Source organism: Symphalangus syndactylus, chromosome 22 (assembly GCF_028878055.3).
Source record: "Symphalangus syndactylus isolate Jambi chromosome 22, NHGRI_mSymSyn1-v2.1_pri, whole genome shotgun sequence".
Classification (NCBI taxonomy): Eukaryota; Metazoa; Chordata; class Mammalia; order Primates; family Hylobatidae; genus Symphalangus; species Symphalangus syndactylus.
The window spans coordinates 36,096,879-36,119,665 of NC_072444.2; the positions used below are offsets into that span (position 1 = coordinate 36,096,879).

At 47.9% G+C, this 22,787-nt stretch overlaps 1 pseudogene; it reads left to right on the top strand.

The window, feature by feature from the left end:
* The first annotated feature begins 8,145 nt into the window (after positions 1 to 8,145).
* On the top strand, positions 8,146 to 22,700 carry LOC129472649 (golgin subfamily A member 8M-like; annotated as a pseudogene).
* Positions 22,701 to 22,787: the final 87 nt, after the last annotated feature.

Genomic DNA, 22,787 nt, shown 5'->3' on the forward strand with positions numbered 1-22,787 from the left:
CCAGGCCTAATTTATTATCAGAAAGGAATAGACTGGCCTGGCGTGGTGGCTGACGCTTGTGATCCCAGGACTTTGGATGGCGTAGAGCAGCGGCTTGCTTGGGCCTAGGAGTTCCAGACTGGCCTGGGCAAAATGGTGAAATCCAGTCTCTCTTTTTTTTTTTTTTTTTTGAGGCCGAATTCCGCTCTTGTTCCCCTAGGCTGTAGTGCAATGGCATGGTCTCAGGTCCCCACGACCTCCGCCTCCCGAGTTTGGGTGGTTCTCCTGCCTCAGCCTCCTGAGTGGCTGGGATTGCAGGCATGAGCCACCATGCCCAGCTCATTTTTCTTTTGATGCAAACCGGGTTTCTCCTTGTTGTTCAGTCTGGTCTCAAACTCCTGAACTCAGGTTATCCACCTGCCTCGGCCTCTGGAGGTGCTGGGATTGCAGGCATGAGCCAGCGTGCATGGCCCAATTTATTTATTTATTTATTTTTTTGTTTTGAGATGGAGTCTCACTCTGTCACCCAGGCTGGAGTGCAGTGGCACTGTCTTGACTCAGTGCAACCTCTGCCTCCCAGGTTCAAGCAATTCTCCTGCCTCAGCCTCCTGGGTAGCTGGGATTACAGGCATCCACCACCACACCTGGCTAATTTTTTTGTATTTTTGTTAGAGACGGTGTTTCACCACGTTAGCCAGGCTGGTCTCCAACTTCTGACCTTAGGTGATCCACCCACCTCAGCCTCCCAAAGTGCTGGGATTACAGGCGTGATCAGCCTGGCGTGGTGGCTCCACTTTTGATCCCACGATTTTGGACAGCCGAGCGTGGAGGGTCGCTTGAGCATAGGTGTTCCAGACCAAACCTGGACAACATGGTGAAACCTGGTCTTTCTTTTTCTTTTTTTTTTTTTTTTTTGAGACGGAGTTTCGCTCTTGTTGCCCAGGCTGGAGTGCAGTGGCATGCTCTCGGCTCACCACGGCCTCCACCTCCCGGGTTTGGTTGGTTCTCCTGCCTCAGCTTCCCGAGTGGCTGGGATTGCAGGCATGAGCCACCATGCCAGTCCTAATTTATTAATCAGAAAGGAATAGATCAGCCTGGCGTGGTGGCTCACGCTTGTAGTCCCAGGACTTTGGACGGCCAAGTGCAGATGATGGCTTGAGCCTATGAGTTCCAGACTGGCCTGGGCAACATGGTGAAACCTGCTCCCTTTTTTTGTTTTCTTTTGGAGTGGAGGTTTGCTCTTATTGCCCAGGTTGGAGTGCAGTGTCGCGGTCTCGGCTCGTCGTGGCCTCCGCCTCCCTGGTTTGGGTTTTTCTCCTGCCTCAGCCTCTCGAGTAGCTGGGATTACAGGCAGGAGCCACCATGCCTGGCATTTTTTTTTTTTTTTTTTGGTAGAGACTTGGTTTCTGCATGTTGGTCAGGCTGGCCTGGAGCTCCCGACCTCGGGAGATCTGCCTGCCTTGGCCTCCCGGGGTACTGGGATTGCAGGTGTGAGCCACTGCGCCCGGCCGAGTTTATTAAGCAGAAATGAATAGATCCGCCTGACGTGGCTCTGCACTTCGGACGGCCGAGCTCGGCCAATCGCTTGAGCCTAGGAGTTCCAGACAGGCCTGGGCAACATGGAGAAACCGGTCTCTCTTTTTATTTGATTTATTTATTTCATTTGAGGCGAAATTTCACTCTTGTTGCCCAGTCTGGAGTACAGTGGCGCAGTCTCGGCTCGTCGTGGCCTCCGCCTCCCTGGTTTGGGTGGTTCTCCTGCCTCAGCCTCCAAAGTGGCTGGGATTACAGGCAGGAGCCACCATGTCCGGCTTTTTTTTTTTTTTTTTGGTAGAGACGGAGTTTCTCCATGTTGTTCGTGCTGGCCACGAGCTCCCGTCCTCGGGTGATCCGCCTGCCTGACCTCCCGGGGTGCTGGGATTGCAGGCATGAGCCACTGCAGCACGGCTCAATTTATTAATCCACCTGGCATGGTGGCTCACGCTTGTAGTCTTAGGAATTTGGACGGCCGAGTGCAGATGATCGATTCAGCCTATGAGTTCTAGACTGGCCTGGGCAACATGATGCAACCTGGTCCCTTTTTTTTTTCTTTTTGAGTGGAGGTTTGCTCTTGTTGCCCAGGGTGGAGTGCAGTGGTGTGGTCTCGGCTCGCAGTGGTCTCCGCCTCCCTGGTTTGGGTGGTTCTCCTGCCTCAGCTTCCCGAGGGACTGGGATTGCAGGCTTGAGCCACCATGCCTTGCTTTTTTTTTTTTTTTTTTCCTTTTTTGGTAGAGACGTGGTTTTTCCATGTTGGTGAGGCTGGTCTCAAACTCCGGACCTTGGGTGATCCACCCGTCTCGGCCTCCCAGGGTGCTGGGATTGCAGGTGTGAGCCACCACGCCTGGCTCAATTTATTAATCAGAAAGAATAGATCAGCCTGGCGTGGTGGCTCACGCTTGTAGTCCCAGGACTTTGGACGGCCGAGTGCAGATGATCGCTTTAGCCTATGAGTTCCAGACTGGCCTGGGCAACATGGTGAAACCTGCTCCCTTTTTTTTTTCTTTTTGAGTGGAGGTTGCCCAGGTTGGAGTGCAGTGGCGCGGTTTCGGCTCGCCGTGGCCTCCATCTCCCGAGTTTGGGTGGTTCTCCTGCCTCATCCTCCGGAGTGGCTGGGATTACAGGCAGGAGCCACCATGCCCGGCTTTTTTTTTTTTTTTTTTTTGGTAAAGACGGGGTTGCTGCATGTTGGTCAGGCTGGCCTCAGGCGATCCACTTGCCATGGCCTCCCGGGGTGCTGGGACTGCAGGTGTGAGCCAATGCGCCCAGCCCAATTTATTAAGCAGAAAGGAATAGATCGGCCTGGCGTGGTGGCTCACGCTTGTAGTCCCAGGACTTTGGACGGCCGAGTGCAGATGATCACTTGAGCCTATGAGTTCCAGACTGGCCTGGGCAACATGGTGAAACCTGCTCCCTTTTTTTTTTCTTTTGGAGTGAAAGTTTGCTCTTGTTGCCCGGTGTGGATTGCAGTGGCATGGTGTCAGCTCGCCATGGCCTCCGCCTCCCGGGTTTGGGTGGTTCTCCTGCCTCAGCCTCCCGAGTGGCTGGGATTACAGGCAGGAGCCACCATGCCCGGCTTTTTTTTTTTTTGGTAGAGATGGGGTTGCTGCATGTTGGTCAGTCTGGCCTGGAGCTCCCGACCTCGGGAGATCTGCCCGCCTTGGCCTTAATAAAGCAGGTTGGAGTAGCTGGTGTTTATGTCTGCTTTCGTTAAGAATGAGGACACTAGAATTCATTTGGAAGCAAGTTGAAAACTGGCGTTTATTACATAGGAGGCCACCAAAGTACTGTAACAATGAGGGCTTTACTTTATGGTACTACTCTGTGGCACAAACATACAAATGTAGTGTTGTTCTGATTCTCCTAGATTGGTTTGTTCTGTGTTTTTTGTAAGGAGCCTTATTTTGCCTGGTGGTCAATGCCTTGCACATGATGCAAGATCTTGAATTCCAAAGTGACTGAATTCTGTAAGCAATAGGGAGCTGTTGTAGATTCTTTTTTAAAAGTTATTTTTCAGTTGTCATGCAGTATACACAATATGCCTTCTTAACCATTTTAAGTGCACAGTTCAGTGGTATTAAGTCCATTTACATTATTGTGCAAACGTCGTCTCGAGAACTCTTTTTCACCTTACAAAACTGAAACTCTGCCCAGTAATGATAACTTCACAGACTGGGGACGGTGGCTCATGCCTGTAATCCCAGCATTTTGGCAGGCCGAGGTGGGAGGATTGCTTGAACCAACGAGTTCAAGACCAGCCTAGGCAACATAGTGAGTCCCTGTCTCTACAAAAGATTCAAAAATTAGCCGGGTGTGGTGGCCTGTGCCTGTAGTCCCAGCTATTCAGGAGGCTGAGGCAGGAGGATTGATTGAGCCCAAGAGGTAGAGGCTGCAATGAGTGTGATTGCACTAGTGCACTCCAGCCTGGGTGACAGAGTGAGACCCTGTCTCAAAAGAAGAAAAAACAATTATAATGTCCCATTCTTCCCTCCCCCCTCAACCCTTGGCAACTAGCATTCTTTCAGTCTCTGAATTTAACTGTAGGTACCTCATACAAATAGAGTCATAGACTGCATTTAAAAAAATTTCACAACATGATATTTATTATCTTTTTTTTGCTTTTTAAAAATATATTTTATTTATTTTATTTTATTTTATTTTATTATTATTATACTTTAAGTTTTAGGATACATGTGCACAATGTGCAGGTTTGGTACATATGTATACATGTGCCATGTTGGTGTGCTGCACCCATTAACTCATCATTTAGCATTAGGTTATCTCCTAATGCTATCCCTCCCCCCTCCCCCACCCCACAACAGTCCCCAGTGTGATTATCTTAATCATTTTTAAGTGTACAGTTCACTAGTGTTGGGTGTATTTCACATTGTTGTAAAATACATCTCCAGAACTTTTTCATCTAGCAAATCTGGAATAATGTACTAATTGAACAACAATCTCCCTCCCGCTACCACCATCCCTGATAACCATCATTCTGATTTCTGTCTCTATGTATTTGATTACTCTAGGCAACTCATATAAGTGGAATCATACAATATTTGTCTTTTTGTGACGGACTTATTTCATTTAGCTTAATGTCCTCAAGATTCATCCGTGTTATAGCACATGATTTCCTTCTTGTTTAAGGCTCACTAATATTCCATTGTATGTATATACCACATTTCGTTTATATATTCATCAGATCGCAGACACTTGGGTTGCTTTCATGTTTGGCTTTGTGAATAATGCTGCTCTGAACATGGGCATACATATATATCTCTTTGAGAATCTGCTTTCATTTTTTGGGGGGTGTATACCCAAAAGTGGAATTGCTGGATAAAATAGCAATTCTATTTTTAATATTTTGAGGACCCACCATATTGTTTTCCACAGCAGTTGCACTTTTTTTAATTTTTATTTTTTATTTTGAGACAGGGTCTCGCTCTGTCGCTCAGGCTGGAGTATAGTGGCATGATTATAGCTCACTTCAGCCTTGAACTCCTGGGCTCCAGTGGTCCTCCTGCCTCCAAGTAGCTAGGACTATAGACATGTACTATCGTACCTGGCTGTTTAAAAACAATTTTTTTTTTTTTTTTGTAGAGATGGGGTCTTGCTGTGTTGCTCAGGCTGACCTCAAACTCTTGGCTTCAAGAGATTCTCCTGCCTCAGCCTACTGAAGTGCTGAGATTACAGGAGTGAGGCACCATGCCCAACCACGAGTTTGCATTCCCGCCAACAGTACAGGAAGGTTCCAGTTTGTCTATATTTTCCTCAATGCTTATTTTCTGTTTGTTTTTTAATAGGAGCTATCCTAAGTGGATGTGAGGTGTGTAGATTTTTTTTTTTTAATCAGAGTTGGGGTTTAGCCCAGCTAATCTACTAGCCCTTTGAGAAATGTATTTGCATGAGGGAGTAAAGCATAAGGCCAGCTAGGAGGTAACTGCATTGACTTAGATTTGTGGTAATGAGGAACTGGTTTGATTGTGGTGGGACAATGTGATTTTGAGAGGTGATGGAAAAATGGAAATAATTTATTCAAATTTAAGAAATTGAGAGAAATGACATGAAAATGACTTTTACATTTGAATTTGATTGTAATAGAAATGTGGAAGTAAAGAGAAGGAGAGAAAGAAGAACTTCCTGTTCTTTAGCGTTTTAGGTGATGGGAATATTGTTGAAATAAATGCCTGTAAGGGCAGCTTGAAATATGGGAGCATATGACAGCAAGAAAACAGGTCTGGAAACTTGTTTTTGTGAGAGTCAGCGGAATGATAGAGGTCATAGTATTTCTCTTTGAAACATTTGTTTTCTTTAGAAAAAATAATCTGATAAATTTTTCCTTCTTAATTTTTTACAACTCTTGCAAGCTTAGGGTATGAAAAGAGCTGTGTGTTGTTCAATTGTGCAGCCTTAGCTAGCCAAATTGCAGCAGAACAGAACCTGGATAATGATGAAGGATTGAAAATCGCTGCTAAACATTACAAGGTATGCGGAAAAGTAGTTACTACAATAATGATCAACACTAAATCGGATTAAGTGGAAAATAATTTGCATTTAGGTTTATAGATACTTTTTTTTTTGAGACGGAGTCTCGCTCTGTGGCCCAGGCTGGAGTGCAGTGGCGCAATGTCGGCTCACTGCAAGCTCCGCCTCCTGGGTTCACGCCATTCTCCTGCCTCAGCCTCTCCGAGTAGCTGGGACTACAGGCGCCCACCACCACGCCCGGCTAATTTTTTTTTGTATTTTTTTTAGTAGAGACGGGGTTTCACCATGTTAGCCAGGATGGTCTTGATCTCCTGACCTCGTGATCCACCCGCCTCGGCCTCCCAAAGTGCTGGGATTACAAGCGTGAGCCACCACGCCCGGCCTATAGATACTTCTTATGCAACAGATGTTTTCTTAAATGAATGCACTTTTAAAATGAATTGATTCTTACTGTTGAAGCCCTTAGATAAACTGTCTATAGACCAGGTCTGTTATTCCTCATTGTTTTATACCCAGCACCTAGCACAGTGCCTGGCACGTAATAGAGGCTCAATAATTGTTGCTTGAAGAAATTATGAAATGTCTGAGATATTGTCTCAGGCATTTAGGGTAAATCCATTTTAAATAAATTACCTAATTAAAAATTTTGTATATTATTTTTGTATGTTTTCTTAGAGTGAGACACACTTGAAATTTCACTGTTGTTACAAAAATAAAGACAAGAAATTGGCAAGAAAATAAAATTTTAACTTTGAGACTTGTGGAGAGGTCATATTTAAATGTGGTCAGACACATAATGTTCGTAAGTTGCCTAATCTATTTTACGTACTAATCATTTACTAATATGGCATGTTATTTTGTGGCAGTTTATTTTATTTATTTATTTATTTATTTATTTATTTATTTATTTATTTATTTATTTTGAGACGCAGTCTTGCTCTGTCACCCAGGCTGGAGTGCAGTGGCTCAATCTCGGCTCACTGCAAGCTCCACCTCCTGGGTTCACACCATTCTCCTGCCTCACCCTCCTGAGTAACTAGGACTACAGGCATCCGCCACCTTGCCTGGGTAATTTTTTTTGTATTTTTAGTATAGATGAAGTTTCACCATGTTAGCCAGGATGGTCTTGATCTCCTGACCTTGTGATCCACCCGCCTCAGCCTCCCAAAGCCTGGGATTACAGGCATGAGCCACCACACCTGGCCAGCAGTTGTTTATTATTTATTCAGCTTTTTTTTGTTTCAGTTAAAAGAACAGCAAATAATCAGTGTTAAGTAATATATATAATCATGTTGTCATTTTATATTACTTTCTAATTTACAAAGTGTTTTCATGTACATTATTTCACTCTCAGATAAACCTTGTGATGTATGTCATATAATGTCATTCCCATTTTACATACGAGGTAATACTGGTAATTTTTGTACTGTAATCAAAGATGAAAAATATAGGCCAAAATCATAGACCTTGCATAGAAGCTGGATAATGAAGACAGCTACAGAGAAAAACATAGATACACACACACGGACACACATATATATAACATATACACACATACATTTCTTAAAGTTTTAAAGCTTTTTTTTTTTTTTTTGAGACGGAGTCTCGCTGTCACCCAGGCTGGAGTGCAGTGGCGCAGTCTCGGCTCGCTGCAAGCTCCGCCTCCCAGGTTCACGCCATTCTCCTGCCTCAGCCTCTCCAAGTAGCTGGGACTACAGGTGCCCGCCACCACACCCGGCTAATGTTTTGTATTTTTAGTAGAGACGGGGTTTCACCATGGTCTTGATCTCCTGACCTCGTGATCCGCCCACCTCGGCCTCCCAAAGTGCTGATATTACAAGCGTGAGCCACCGCGCCCGGCCAGTTTTAAAGCTTTTAAAGCAAAAGCCAGCCCTTCTTCTCTTCCAGAGTGGGAGGCCTCTCCCCTCTCGTAGAGTGGGTGGGAACAGTGGTTGCATGGGCAGCTTTCCTTGTGAGCCACAGGTCCCTCTGGACACACTGCTGTCTGGCCATGCCCCCTTTCCCTCTCATCTTTCTCACTGACCAATGGGCTTGGAACATTAAAGCCACGCCCCTATTCCACATTCTACTGGGGCCCTGGTAACGCCTCCTCTGGCTCAGTCTCACAGCTGCCTGTTAGGTGACTGGAGGTGTTGATCGGTGCTCACTGGGATTTGCTGATTTGGCCCCAACCCTTCCTCCCTCCCCACCCTGTGATGGCAGAAGAAACCCAACAGAGCAAATTGGCTGCAGCCAAGAAAAAGGTAAAAACGCACTAGGTCATAGCCCCCCAACCCAGCCACAGATCCCCTTTGATGACAAGACCCCTGCCAGAGTCCATACGACTCCTGAGGCACACTGGACTGGGCCCCCCAACCCCGGTGCCTCTGGGCTACCCCCACCAAAGTTTTGTCAGTCAGCCCCACCCCTTCAGCAAGCAGCCCAGTCCCTGCCCTCGCCAATCACCCCAGGGTGACTTTGGGTGGATGACTCCTGGGGCTCCCCACTCCATTACTGGGCCCTCATCTCCTGCCGCCCCAAGCTTGATCTCCCTGGGCTCTTTGGGCTCTCATCTCCAAGGACACAGGCCCCACCCTTGCCAGTCATCCCTGGGTGACTTTGGGCTGGTGACTCCTGGGGCTCCCTGCTGCAGACTCTGCCCTCCCCTCCTGCTGCCTCAAGGTCGACCTCCCTGGGTTCTTTGCACTGGCGTCTCCAAGGAGCTGGGTCCCAACCCTGTGTTTCCCTCCCCCATCACGGAGTGGTGACTTGGACATGGTGCTGACATGGTCCCTCCCCCCGACCAGGAGGAGTGGAATGTAGTGATGTCACAATCCACCTAGGAACTGTCATTACTGCAAGACTGGCCTTTGATCTTACAACCCAGAGCCCTAAGCATTGTCACCCCATTTCTGATTCCTCTGGTCACAGCACAAATTTCCAGCTGGAAGGGGAATGGAGACTATGGGATCTAGGAGCAAGAGGTTTCAGGCTGCCTCACTCCCTTACAGATGTTGACAGTGGGAAAAGCCTACACTTTCCCCATGAGCTCAAAACATTGACAGTATCTCTGGGTGGCAATGAGAGAATGGGTTTGGTTTGGTTTTCTCCCAGGCTTCTACTTTCCAGAGAGATTTTGACATTTTTTTCTGAGTTCTCCACCTCATATTCTAATTCTCCATGGTTCTGGGACCAGACTCTCCTTCAGTCAGTGGTCTCTGAAGTGAAACTTGCTCATCTTCTGTGGAATAGATCTGGGGAAACTGAACTTGACACCTTGAATCTTCCTCATATTATCTCAACCTGAGGTACTTTGAGTGCCACAGGATAAATATGGGACATCTTTCTGAAGCATCAGTTTCCCTTGATTCTCTTGAGATCAAGAGAAAAAACATTAATGTACTTAGGGATGACAGTCACATAGGTTTCTAAGAGTATACCAGACCTCTCTCTGAAATGAGGCTTGGGTTGCCCTCTTTCTGATAAATTCTGATTTAACAGAAAGGCTGCCTTCTGCCATGAGGACACATTGATGTAAAAGTTTGAGAGGTACTGGTGCACTTCTTCACACTAACAGACATGTGAGGATGTATGACTCTAAACCACATGGCATACAGTTTCTGCCTACTTAATGTCTACTTTTCTACCTCTGCCTCTGGTTTTGGTCCCTGGCAGCTGCTGATTCTTGGCAAAACCACAGAGCTTGGAGTCAGAAAACTGAGTTTCAAAGTCCCAGTATTGCCTTTTTCTTTTTTTTTTTTTTCTAGCCATGATATCAATCCTTCTCAGTCACTAAATGATTGTGACAACACCTTATACAGTTGTTGGTGTCATTAAATCAGATGGTGTATAAGTGTATTTTGTAAAGACTGTAGAGAAGGATGTGGCTGTAGGTGCTGATAGTTCTCATGAGTATTACTGCTCTTCTTTCCAACAGTTAAAAGATTACTGGAAGAGAAACAGCCATGGTGTTCCAGCAGGTGCAAACAGGAACAGGAAAACAAATGGCAGTATCCCTGAAACAGCCAATTCTGGTGGTTGCCACTCACCTGGGGATGTGAGTCTTGGCTGACCAGGCTTCTGGGGACAGGGGGCCCAAGGGGCAATAGAGGGTAATTGTTAAGATTGTGGATGGACTGCTGGGTACTGGTTAAGAATTCTGGTTTTAGCTGGGTGAGGTGGCCCATGCCTGTAATCCTAGCACTTTGGGAGGCCAAGAGGGGTGGATCATGAGGTCAGGAGATCGAGACCATCCTGGTTAACACAGTGAAACCCTGTCTCTACTAAAAATACAAAAAGATAGCCAAGTGTGGTGGCGGGTGCCTGTAGTCCCAGCTACTCAGGAGGCTGAGGCCAGAGAATGGCGTTAACCTGGGAGGCGGAGCTTGCAGTAGCCGAGATCGCACCACTGCACTCCAGCCTGGTGACAGAGCAAGACTCTGTCTCAAAAACAAAAAAAAGGAATTCTGGATTTGAAACCTGCCTCTGCCTCTCCATCTGCTCTGCTAGGGATATGATTTAGGGCCAGCTGCTTGACCTCATTAGGCCTCTCTTTTCACATCTGTATAATAGAGGTGGTATTGTTTCACTTCCATTTGTGAAGTTTAAATGAGATTTGTTATTGTTGTTTTTATGTTAATCCCTAGTACATGGCCTGCTGTAAACTCTCAGGACACCCAGGATATGGTCATTGCTGTTTGATTTTCCTCATCCCCAGTCTCAAGGGGAAGCCACGACAATGAGAACAGCCACTTGCCATCAGGAGTCACTGAAAGGGCCCAAGGGTGGGAAGGTGGGGAGACAAGAACCATGAGAGAAGTTCGCACAAAGGACTTATGGGACAAAGGGTCCAAGATAGGCAGAAAAGAAAATGTTGCCAGTTGATGGGGAAGAAAGGAAGTCAGAGGGCTCAGACACTGAGGGGGATAGAACATCTCCATGTGTACTCTCATCTCTTGTAGTCAGCAACAGGTTTCCACAGGGAAGGCCCTACATCATCTGCTACCCTGAAGGATCTGGAAGTAAGAGGCTCTGGGTGGAGGTGCAGTGACCCTGCAGGCCAACCCTCCATCCTCCTCACACAGTGGGGACTGGGGGCCCCTCTGCCAGCTGAGACAGCCCACACACACCCCAGCCCTGATGATTGTTCTCTCTCCCTCTCCCCCAACTCCTGCTCCACCTCCTCCTCTGTGCATGCGCCTCAGAGCCCGTGCCAAGAACAAGCATTCCTGGATTCAAGGTCCACACAAATCAATCAACTGAAGAATACCATCAAATCTTTGGTAAGAGTCCAGTGGGGTCCCCTGATTCCACGCTGCTAATCCTGGGCTCCAGTTTCCCCTTGGGGCCCTGAAGAAAGGGGCTGGGGGCCCCTGGTGCCAAGGACAAATAGGGAGCTGGGGCACCCAGGCCTCACCTGGAGGGACCCCAGTGCATTCAGCATGGCTCTTCTTTTGCTGCCCTCCTTGCCCACCCTCTCCTCTCCAGACATCCCTGCTCGAGTCCTTGCTACACACGCCCTGGGCTTGTTGCCTCTTGGGGAAGTGCTAGCCTGACTGGTTGTCAGGGGCCCCGTATTTCTGCCGTGACTCAGTCCCTAATTTGCTCTTCGATTCTGGACAAGCCACCTCTCCTTTTTGGGCTCGTGTTTCCAGAGGAGGTAGTGAGTATCAAAGGTCTCTGTTAGCTCTGAGAGTCCGAGATTTAAAGGCCTCCTACCAAGGAAACCTCAGGGCCAAGGGCTCCTGTCTGTCCTTTTCCATCCTATATCTGCTGTGAAGAACCGTACCTGGCCCGTACGTGCTCAGTAAATGTTTTTTTTTTTTTTTTTTTGAGACGGAGTCTCGCTCTATCGCCCAGGCTGGAGTGCAGTGGCGCAATCTCGGCTCACTGCGAGCTCCGCCTCCCGGGTTCACGCCCTTCTCCTGCCTCAGCCTCTCCGAGGAGCTGGGACTACAGGCGCCCGCCACCACGCCCAGCTAATTTTTTTTGTATTTTTAGTAGAGACGGGATTTCACTGTGGTCTCGATCTCCTGACCTCGTGATCCGCCCGCCTCAGCCTCCCAAAGTGCTGGGATTACAAGCGTGAGCCACCGCGCCCGCCCGTGCTCAGTAAATGTTTATTGAATGAACGCACTTTTCCAAATCACAAGCTGCCAGAAGGAGGGGCCTTTCTCAAACTCCATCTCTAGGGGTTTATGTTACTGTCCTCTCAAGAGAGTCCTGATTCAGACTTTGAGTTCTGTGGCTGTGGGCAAAAACCAACAAAGACCCAAATCCTCTGTCCTTGGGAGCTTGAGGAGAGTTTACCAGTTCATGTTCCCATTATGTCTGAGAACTTTGCCTTTAAAATCCATTCCTGGCCCCTGCCTACCGCTTCCTGGTCTGGGGAATAGAGTTGAGGGGGCCACCCTCCATCACCTTCATTTGACTCTCCCCACAGAAACAACAGAAGAAAGAAATGGAACATCACCTGGAAGAAGTAACGTGATTTCCTTTCCTCGCGACATGACTGCTGGGTTTGGGGGGCACTCAGACATAGAGGCCTCAGTCTCATCTCACCCACTCCCAGCCTGGGGAAGAAGGCTCACTCTTCACATTCCAGCCCATCCCCACAGGGCCTCTCATAACCTGGTCCCATGGGTGGGCCTGTCCTGGGGCATTGGTGGCATTTTGGGGGCATGTCTCTTGCTGTGCCGTCTCTGCCTCCCCATGGTAAGAGCTCTGTCTTCCTCTTCCTATAGGAAAAGAAAGCAAACAACAAAACACAGAGAGCTGAATGGGAGCTAGAAGTGAGTGGAGGGTGTGAAGTTTCCTCCTGTCCTCCAGAGAATGTTTCTTTCCTTCTCTTTCAGCACTTGCTTGGCTTTTCTCCCAAAGGTTCAAATCAAGACACTGAAAATAGAAAAAAATAAACTACATACGGACCTGTGTCGCACAAAAAGTGTTCACAGACACTTTGAAGGTAGGAATCTGGGCACCCTGTCGTCCTTCAACCTGGCACTTTGACAGGTCTTCAGGGGGAGTCCTTTGGGCCCCATCTCAACTCTCTCATTGCAGAAGAGTCCAAGGATCTGGCAGGCCACCTGCAATGTTCATTGCAGTGTATAAGAGAGTTGGAGTGGGCTCTCTCTGCTGTCGCCACCACACAGAAGGATATCAGTGTGAGTTCAACCACTTGCCCTGTCCCCTGGGTGCCTGGCTTCACAGATGGAGGAGTGAGCCTAAAGGTCCCTTCTGCAGGATGGAGTGTCCTGCCCAGAAGGCAGCATGGCCATTTCTCGCTGCTTTTGTTTATGGTTGTTAGAGGCAGCATGGGGCTGAGTCAGCTGCTGTGGGTGAGTTGGGGGGCACTGTGGGGAGTGAGCACTGGACACAGAGCTTGGAGGCCAAGTGCCTGCCCTGCCCTTACCTGGCTGTGGTCTTGGCCAGGTCCTAGGTGGGGTATTGGGTACTCGTACTGTGAAGGTACAGAAGAGTACCTTTAATATGTTACCATTTTTGTAGAGAGGGGAAATGTGTGTGTGTGTGCGTGTTTGTGTACATACTATGATAATAGACATAAAACATATCTGAGAGGGTTCATAAAAAATTCAGGAGAGAGCAACAGGGTGGCTGGGAGATACTTCCTTTCTGTACTTTCTGAGTTTTGGACTATGCGAATGTATCATCGTTTCAAACAGTGCACATAAAGATTAATTTTCCCCTTCTTATCTGTGCCCCCCACTCCCAGCAAGAGAAATGGGCTTAGAGAATCATATAGACCTGGATGTTCAAATCCCAGCTCTGCCTAATTGATCTTAGGAAAGCACTTAACCTCAAATACTCCATGTTTTTTCAAATACACAATAGTGGTAATCATAGTAACTGTCTACTATGGTGGTTGCGAGGATTAAATGGGATTGCTAGCATGGTACCTGTTGAAGCACTCCATAAAGGTTCAAACAGTGGCAATAATAATAGTAATAACAATAGCAATATTATCTGATCTCTCTGGGCCTCTGTTAGCCAGCTGTAAATTCAATCTCTTTCCCTGTCCCTTCCAACTTTTCTGAGTTCTTTTAAAAACCAGACTATGGGCTGGGCGCAGTGGCTCACGCCTGTAATCCTAGCACTTTGGGAGGCCGAGGCGGGCGGATCACAAGGTCAGGAGATCGAGACCATCCTGGCTAACACGGTGAAACCCCATCTCTACTAAAAATAAAAAAAAATTAGCCGGGCGTGGTGGCGGGCGCCTGTAGTCCCAGCTACTCGGGAGGCTGAGGCAGGAGAATGGCGTGAGCCCAGGAGGCGGAGCTTGCGGTGAGCCGAGACTGCTCCACTGCACTCCAGCCTGGGCGAGAGTGCGAGACTCCGTCTCAAAAAAAAAAAAAAAAAAAAAAAAAACCAGACTATGGGCTTGGAAATTCCTTGATCTTTACTGACCGAGTTGTTTATTGAGCCTAGCCCTGGCCCTTTTAAGGGGCACTCTGTGGAATGTCCCGGGCTCCCCAGATCGAAACTTCTCACTCTTCACCATCCAGTTCTCGAGCTGCAGTAGAGAACTTAGCTGGTGGCGGTTAAAGAAATCCACAGAGGAGAAGGCACGGCTGAAAACACAGCTAACACGGGTGAGGTTTTGCAGAGGGAGGGATGTGGAAGGAAGATGACCCCAGGTGGTCAGGAGCAGGTGAGGACCAGTGACAGCCCTTCCTAACTTCTGTGCCCATTCTTGCAGTTGAAGCAGTTGCTGACCCAAGTCCAATTAGGACGAGATCAATATGCTTGCCAAATAGAAGGAGAGAGGGACCAGTGGCAGCAGAGGATGAGAAAAATGTCGCAGGAGGTGAGATCTGACCCTTCAGCCACCCCACCTTAGATAGGTCACTAGATCTTTCTGGGCATCTGTAAAATGAGAATAGTACAGCCAGAGGTGGTCATGGGTCTGGGCTTTGTGGGGGTGGGGGCAGAGAGGGAGATGGGAGCCTGCCCAGCCACCAGCCCCTCTCTCCAGGGCCCTTTCCCTCTGTGCTTTGGGCAGATTGACACATTGAAAAAGTCAAAACATCACTATATGCATCGGGTAGAGGAGCTGCAGTCCAAACTCAAAAATCAGATGGGTAAGATGGGGCTGGCATGACCTGGGAGCAGGACTGGCATCAGAGGGCTGTGGGGGTGGCTTAGAATGCCCTAGGGAGGTGGGTGGATGGTAGGGAGAGGGAGGCAGAGGGAAAGAGTTCTGTGCCAGGAGACAGCAAGTCGTCATCTCTATGAGCCTCAGTGTCCCTATCAGCAAAGGGGGCCCATTGTCAGCCACCCACAGTTCTCTCTATCTGAAAGTGGCTTTGAAGACAGGCTACCATCCAGGTGCAAGGAATCATTAGCAGCGAGGCCAAGTTTGGGGAGCCTGAGAGGAGCTGTGCACCAAGAGGAGGGGTTTTCTTTTGTTTTGTTTTGTTTGAGAATCCAGAGGCCCTTATTGTCTGCTTCTTTCTCAGCTGAACCCTTGCCCCCGGAGCCCCCAGCATTGCCCTCTGAGGTGGAGCTGCAGCACCTGAGGAAGCAACTCGAGAGAGTGGCAGGAGAGCTCCAGGCCCAGGTCGAAAAGAATCAGCGCATAAGTCTCCTGAACCGGGTCCAAGAAGAGAGGCTTCAGAAGCAGGAGGAGAGGCTTCAGGAACAGCAGGAGAAGCTTCAGCAGCTGGCCAAGCCGCAGAGCGTCTTCCAGGAGCTGGTGCGTTGCCCCAGCTGGGGAGCGTGCCCTCCTCCCTAGCCCTCCGGGCCTTTGTTTCCCCACCTCTAAAATGGGGCAGTGTAGCCCTCACGTGAAATGTTACTTCTAAAGCCACCTGTGAACCAGGTGGCTGTGGGAGAGAGGGGATGATTTTTCTAACCTGCCTCCACCCTTCCTGGTGCCATGGGAGGCAGACACCAAGTTCTGGGGTCTCCAGCTGCCGTGGGTGGTTGCTGATTGCTTTTCTCTGTCCTGAACAATGAGAACAAGAGCACCCTGCATTTGGAGCAGCAAGTAAAGGAGCTACAGGAGAAGCTGGATGAGGTGAAGGAGACGGAAACTTCCACCCCATCCAAGAAGGGCTGGGAGACGGGCACTAGCCTCTGGGGAGGGGAGGTGCCAGGCCAGAGGCAGCTCCAGCCTGGGGGCTGGTGACCACAGCACCCCCCAGGGCAGTCCTGTGGCTGTTTCTTGCTTCCTGCCCTCTGACTTTTAGAGGTGGGTAGCCCTGGGCTCCTCCCAGGTCTGGACATCATCATCCCAGCTAGAGGCATGGAGCCCCCCAGTCACAGGGGAAGAGACAGTGGTATAACAGGCTCCTTATGCCAGCCGCAGCGGCTCATGCCTATAATCCCAGCACTTTCGGAGGCTGAGGCAGGAGAATCACTTGAGGTCGGGAGTTTGAGATCAGCCTGGCCAATGTGGTAAAACCTCATCTCTACTAAAATTACAAAAAAAAAAAAAAAATTAGCGGGGCATGGTGCACGTGCCTGTAATTCCACCTACTCAGGAGGCTGAGGCACGAGAATTGCTTCAACCCAGGAGGTGGAGGTTGCAGTGAGCTGAGATTGCACCACTGCACTCCAGCCTGGGCCACAGAGTGACACTCTTGTCTCAAAACAAAACAAAAAGACTCCTTAGATTAAAACTGGATTCCAGCCTCCGTTCCACTGGTCACCATTCAAGTACTTTGCGTCTCTAAGTCTCTGTTTCTTTAACTTCACAAGGAAGTTAGCATTTTCCTTACAGAGGTGCTGAGGATTAAATGAGAAGAGGGTGTGAGATTTGAGGCTGGGGAAGGAGGCATGGGGTTCTAGGAAAGCGAGGCAGTCACTTAGGCCTGGAGTAAGGAGACAGGGGTCTGGGCAGCCGACAGAGCCCCCACAGTGCCCTCGCTACCCTATTAATAGGCCCAGAATCTGGAAACCAGCCACCACGTTCCCGCACACCCAGGGTCTTCCTGCAGGTGAGGCTGAAGAGCCAAGAGGCTCAGAGTCTGCAGCAGCAGCCAGACCTTTACCTGGGCCACCTGCAGCAGTACGTGGCCACCTATCAGCAGCACGTGGCCACCTATCAGCAGCCGACCTCTGAGAAGGAGGCGCTGCACAGACAGTGACTGCAGCAGACCCAGCTAGTGAACCAGCTGCAGCAGCAGGAAGCTTGGGGCAAAGCGGTGGCCGAGATGACCCGCCAAAAGTTGCAGGAGACCCAGGGGAGGGAGCTGCAAGGATGGGGCTGTGAGGGGGACGACCTTGCAAACTCCATCCCTTCTTACTCTTTCCTGGCCCTTTAGGAGCGCCTAGAAGCTACCAGCCAGCAGAACCAGCAGCTAACAGCCCAGTTGGGCCTCATGGCTCTCCCTGGAGAAGGTACGGGAGACCGCTCAGAGGAAGAGGAGAGAGCCCCAGGAGGAAAGGGGGACTGTTAGCAGCATAGGATTGAGGAGTTGGAAGAGACCTTTAGAACAGCTGGTCACTATGCCGACCGGGTGCCTGCACTAAGTCTGGCATCAGTGTGGTGACCTCCTGTGAGCAGGGGGCCACCAAGTTGCCTCAGGATGGCTGAACTCGCCCAGGTCAGAAAGGGAGCAGGTCAGAACTCCCACATCGACCAGTACTGGGAGTGTGCCTGGGCGGAATAGCAAGATCTTGATTCTTAAAAGTAAAAATAAAGAACAGCAGCTCATTCCTCTCTGGGGAGGAGCTGGGTCAGGGTTACACAGTGAGCGTGGAGGTAGAGGTGGGCCCACGGTACCTCCCTTTTTGGGTTGTCTGAGGACCCCTCTGGCCACCCCCCACAGGAGATGGAGGAGAACCTCGGCCCATGCCGAGCGTCCCAGAGAACCTGGAGAGCGGGGAGGCCACGGTGAGCCTGACTCCCCCTGCACCCACTTTGCCACCTTCCTCTGTGGTCCCTCCAAGACCCCTTTATGCTCTTAGATTCCCTGCCTTCTGATTTCTCTGGACCCTCACGCCTTCCGAGAGCCAGTGGTCAGACACCATTTCACCTGTGACCAACAGGTGCACTCTGAGGCCCCAAGGGAAGGGGCTGCGCTCCAACTCTCTGCCCCATTTCTTCTGTGTATGCCCCTACAAGAATGCTCACATCTTGCCCTCAGGTGGCATTTTTCAAGTCCACTGGAGCCAGTGCCCAGGAGGAGCAGGCACGGTTATGAGAGCAGGTGAAAGAGCTGAGGGTGTGCTGCCAGTACCTGGCTCACCCGGTGGCCTCGGCCCAGAAGGAGCCAGAGGCAGTGGTCCCAGCCCCAGGGACTGGGGGCGAGTCTGTGAGTGGGGAGACCCACCGGGTCCTGCAGGAAGTCATGGAGAAGCTGGCCCACGCCAGGACTCCCCTCCACCTTCTCCATGACTTGAAAGTGCCACCTGAGGGCAGGTCACTGCCGAGATGTGACCACAATATTTTGGCTCCAGAGCAGCTTTATGGACCACCTGGATGAGAAGGCAGACCTGAGTGAGCTGGTGAAAAAACAAGAAATACGATTCATCCAGTACTGGCGAGAGAGATGCCATCAGTGAGTGGGAGGCCAGGGCACGGCAGGGGGAGCTGCAGGGCCGTCAGAGAGGCCCCAGTGTCTGAGCCCTGTCCTCCCGCAGGAAAACCCATCACCTTTTAACAGAGCCAGGGGGCCATGCCAAAGATGCGGCACTGGGAGGACCGCATCAGGCTGGCCCAGGACAGGGAGGAGATGAAGGTAGGGTGTGCAACAACTCTGTGGGGGTGTGGGTGGGGGTGGGTGTGAGGGTGGGCACAGGCAGTGGCATGACAGCTGAGCACCCCTCCCTCCAGGTGAAGCTGCTGGAGCTGCAGCAGATGGTATCGGGGCCTGTGGCGACGACAACAATGGGCACGGAAAATTCCTGGCTGCTGCCCAGAACCCTGCTGATGAGCCCGGTCCAGGAGCCCCAGCCCCCCAGGAGCTTGGGGCTGCGGACAAGCATGGTGGTGAGTAGAGCCCTCAGGCGGGGTGGGCAGGCAGGAAGAGGGGGGCTCCCACTGTGCTCAGATCCCTGCCTCCCTCTCTCCAAAGATCTTTGTGAGGTGAACCTCAGCTCCTCTGCGCAAGGAGAGGCCAGGGAGGGTCCTCCCTGTGACAACCCTACTGCACAATCGTGCAGGACCACCAGGAGCAACCCGGCTTGGGCAGCAACTGCTGTGTTCCATTCTTTGGCTGGGCTTGGCTGCCGGGAAGAAGGAGATAAACATCATCATCATCAAGGAGCTGGCCAAGAAATTTTTAAATAAGAAACCAAGTTATGGGGTTAATCTCCGACACAATTCATTTAGTTCATTTGAATGTTAGAGCCACTCATGATTATTTGTGTTTCTATTTTATAGTTTAAGTTTATTTGTAAAAAGTTAAAAGAGAGTGGGTCTCTGTGGCTTTCACTGATGTTCACTCTGGCATCCTTTAGTATTTCTCTTTTTTAATTTCATAATTGTAGGTCATTAGCATGCATATCTGCCCTTATGTGGTAGGAGTTCAAACACGCAGAGATCCACTCTTTGCACAAAACTGTTCTTGTTGGTTTGGAATAGGCTGCCCTGCGTTTTTAATGTTATTGCCGCATGTATATTCATTACAGAATTCAGATAAAATTTGCTTATACTCTGCTAGTGTTTGATCTAATCTTAATCACAGTGAGCTCTTCATTAGCTCAATATGTGGTTTGCCCCCAAGTGTGCACTGTTTATTACTTTGTAATATGCCACTATGAATACTGACATTTAGAGTTGTTTAAAGGCCGAGAACTGGAAAGAGCCTTTCCTCCATTTTCTGTGTATTGGTGATGGGAGTCATAATCTTTTGGGGGAGCTTTTTAAATCTCACAGAAGAGGAAAGTGGCCTGCTCTGGCAGGTATGTGCAGGATAGAGGGTGTTTCATCTGTTCCGGTGCCAAGAATTAGCGCTGTATTATGGTGGTTCCCTTAGGATTTGTATGTGCTCTGGGCTCATGAAGATACTGCATCATGAGCTGCAGCAGTTGTACTCTTTTTCGATGACCTAAAAAGGGATGATTTCTGAGGAATGAAAGGTTCCCATCATTGACTGTGCATGTGGAAAACCTTTCCTAGCTTAGAGCACTTGTATCTATAATACATTTTAAAGTCAGAGTACATGTTACCTGTTTTAATCACATGACTACATGCCTCAGTACACAAAAGGGCACTGGTTGGCATTCTTCTTAATGTATTTAGTAAAGATCATAAGAAATCCTTTAAGAGTTTAACTGTCCCTGGAACAGGCATACAGGCTCTAGTCAAGAATGAATTAGAGTGAAGGAAAGCTGTGTGATGCCTGGCATTCCTCTCTGTTCACGGAGCTTCTTTGAGGCTTGAAGATTGATTTTACCATCTAGACCTCTCTGGCTAATACCTATTCTTCAACCACCTTGGTTACTCTGACATAGGAATTTACTTCTTTTCCTTGAATGGAAAACACTTTAAAAAATAAGAAACATTATTATAAACTAATACGTGTGAGAGTACTTGTTGAAACAAAAAGGAGTTTTAGTAAACAGTATTGTACTATCTTTGAAAATCAAGGAGAAGTTTATGAAACTTAAAATGTTTACAAACTGCAGTGCAATCTACTGTTTGTGAATGTCAATGTATTATCAGGAAATGTGTCTATACAATCACACAGTTATATTTCCTCACAAACTTCTTTACAAAGGTGAAATATGTTTTTGTACCTCTCGGTTTCAGTTAGGGACATGTTTTGTGCAATATTTATGTGACTGTGCCTATGCGTGATGAATGAATGCATTTCAGTCATATATTGCCTAAATTATAACATGATGATGCTTGGGAAAGACTCAACAGTTCAAACTTCATGAAGTTCTAATGTCTGTGTTCCAGAACACATCACATTATTAGGAGGTAGGGAGACGTGTATGTGTGCTCCCTGGGGTGGGGATTTCTAGTTACTAGACCATCTCCAGATTTAGCATTTGGCATCCTCCTGATACTTCTATGACATTAACAGGAGAGCAACAATATGATTTAACCAATGGAATAACAGATTTGCCGGCATTCGCTGAACAAGGGCAAATATTCGGTCCTTGTGACTTCAACTGACTCTTCCAAATTGTATGAATGTATCAATGTATTAGATAAACCCAGTTTCAGAATGATAAAGAAAAAATGTTAGACCAAATAATGCGGCTAATTAACAGTGGTACGATTTCTAGCCCGTGGGTTTAAAATGCACTTAAAGTCCTGTTCTTGCCTTTTATTTTCTGAACTTGCCGCTTTTGCATTCTTTGAGTTCAGTTTAAGGACAGTTACTTTAAGAGCATTTTAAACCCTTGGACTAGAAATCGGACCACTGTTTTTTTTTTTTTTTTTTTTTTTTTTTTTTGAGACGGAGTCTTGCTCTGTCACCCAGGCTGGAGTGCAGTGGCGCAATCTCGGCTCACTGCAAGCTCCGCCTCCCGGGTTCACGCCATTCTTCTGCCTCAGCCTCTCAGTAGCTGGGACTACAGGCGCCCGCCACCACGCCCGGCTAATTTTTTGTATTTTTGGTAGAGACGGGGTTTCACCGTGGTCTCGATCTCCTGACCTCGTGATCCGCCCGCCTCGGCCTCCCAAAGTGCTGGGATTACAAGCGTGAGCCACCGCGCCCGGCCCTGGACCACTGTTAATTAGCCACATTATTTGGTCTAATGTTTTTTCTTTTATCATTCTGAAACTGGGTTTATCTAATACATTGATAAATTATTTCAAAGGTACTTTTATCTTTGAAATCACTTCACTTTTACTGTGATAAATATCAGTGACTAGGAATGACCTTCAGATAGCTTTTAGCATCTGTAACCAATCTGACAATAATGTGTTCATCAGGTGCCTATGGATTAAATCACACACTGGCATATTTAAGCTGAAGGTCAGTCTGGAAAATAAATTTACTATATTGACTGAAATACCACTCTTTGTGTAGGTATTTGTCATATATTTAAGAAAAAGCTAAAAAGAATGGAAATTGTATGACAATAACTTAAGTCTTTCTTCAAAGTGCATGCCGTCTTTTGCGATACCTCATTCAGCCGAGTATTTGTGCTCTTCCTCATTCAGTGTAAGGCAGCTTTCAGTTTGCTTCGAAGGCAACATTGGAAGGTTAGAGTTCATCAGAAACATAGAATTTTAAAATGTGAGTTGCACTGAATACATTTTAATTTCTGTAGGAAAATCAAAACACCTATTTAAAGACTGCAGTATGTAATGATTATTTTAAAAGTATTTGATTAAACTTGATAGATTTTCCAGAAATGAAAAAATATCAGCTCTAAGCCCAAAGCTGATTTTTAGAAAATTTGAAAATGTAAACCAATCCTATCCATAATATAGTTTCTCTAAAACTTTATCTTGAAGAGTCGTTTTAAAATAATATAACTATTAAAAATTGTAACTGCTACCTTAATGTTCTGAAATAAGTTAAAACATTTTAAAATATGAATACTGTAGTATAAGAGAAAGAAACAGTGGGAAGGAAAAGCAGAGAAAGAAATGCCAATTCCAGTCCAAAGCTTTATTTGCCAAGTTTTCTTAGAATGAATTTTACTAATTTGTGAATTCTTGTAAACAGAATGTGTAATGGAAATACTGAAAGATTTTTTCCCCTAGAGTGGCATTATTGACTGCTGGTGTGATGCTACTGTAATGTAATAAATTATTAAATTGTTTCAAAGTGTTGTTTTTGCCTTAAAATTTTATTTTGCGTTTCCTGAAAACTATAGTATTAAAGGTATTGATACTGTGCAAATGCTGGGCATGC